Raw genomic sequence first — 1,499 nt, 5'->3', positions numbered from 1 at the left:
TTTTTTTTTTTTTTTTGAGATGGAATTTCCCTCTTTCACCCAGGCTGGAGTGCAGTGGCAGGATCTTGGCTCACTGCAACCTCCGCCTTCCAGTTTCAAGCGATTCTCCTGCCTCAGCCTCCCAATTAGCTGAGATTACGGACGCCCGCCACCATATCCAGCTAATTTTTGTATTTTTAGTAGAGATGGGGGTTTCACCATGTTGGCCAGGCTGGTCTTGAACTCCTGACCTCATGATCTGCCCGCCTTGGCCTCTCAAAGTGCTGGGATCACAGGCATGAACCACTGCACCCGGCCTGCTTTGCTTATACTTCTATTGCACCGTGATGATCCAGAATGCTAGCTACTATAAAATATAACAATTAAATGTTAAGTTTAACATTTAATTAAGCTAGGTGTGGTGGCACATGCCTATAATCCCAGCTACTTGGGAGCCTGAGGCAGGAGGACTGCTTGAGGTCAGGAGTTAAACCTGTGGAATGACTGCACCTGTGAACAGCCACGGTACTCCAGCCTGGGCAACACAGTGAGACCCAATCTGTAAAAAGCTTCCCTAGGCCGGGTGGTGGCTCACGCCTGTAATCCCAGCACTTTGGGAGGCCGAGGTGGGCGGATCACGAGGTCAAGAGATAGAGACCGTCATGGCCAACATGGTGAAACCCCATCTCTACTAAAAATACAAAAATTAGCTGGTTGTGGTGGCGCACACCTGTAGTCCCAGCTACTCAGGAGGCTGAGGCAGGAGAATCGCTTGAACCCGGGAAGCGGAGGTTGCAGTGAGCCGAGATCACGCCACTGCACTCCAGCCTGGTGACACAGCAAGACTCCATCTCAAATAAATACATAAAAATAAAAAGATTATTATTTTCAGATCACACACAAAAAAAAGAAAAACAAAATTAGGCAGAGTGCAACCCCAGCTCTTTGTGAGGCGGAGGCAGGAGAATCGCTTGAGTCCAGGAGTTCCAGACTAGCCTGGGCAACAGAGCCAGAGCCCATCTTTATTTAAAAAATTAAAGTATAAAAAAAATTAAACATGAAGGTTTTATATATTTCTACTAGGGCATTATAGGTCAGCGCTGGCTTAGAATGTTAGCCCAATAAGACCAGATATTTTTTTTCTGCTCACTGCCCATACAGTGACTGACACACAGTAGGCGCTCAATGACAGTTTAATGAATGAATGAGAGGCTGAGCCTTCGGGAACTGGCTTGCTCAAAGAGCCAGCACCGATGGTGCTCTGACCACGTTCCATGCCCCGCCTCCTCAGCGCACCAGAGAAGGAAACTGAGGCCGGGCAAGGTGACGTCAGCTCCTGCCCAACCGCACTTAGTGCGGAAACGTCGAGGCCGGGATTCGAACCCAGGTTTTGTACCCGTAACCCCGGCGCGCTGACCGTTCCTACCTTACTGGGCGGCGGCGGCAGGTCACACAGGTGCGGGACATACGGCGAGCGCTCAACCAGAGGCGCCGCTCCTCAGCCACCGCCTTCCGTCAGC

This window comes from Colobus angolensis, unplaced genomic scaffold, assembly GCF_000951035.1.
Source record: "Colobus angolensis palliatus isolate OR3802 unplaced genomic scaffold, Cang.pa_1.0 Scaffold22, whole genome shotgun sequence".
Classification (NCBI taxonomy): domain Eukaryota; kingdom Metazoa; phylum Chordata; class Mammalia; order Primates; family Cercopithecidae; genus Colobus; species Colobus angolensis.
The sequence above is the reverse complement of the archived record's forward strand: the minus strand, read 5'-3'. Positions refer to the sequence as shown.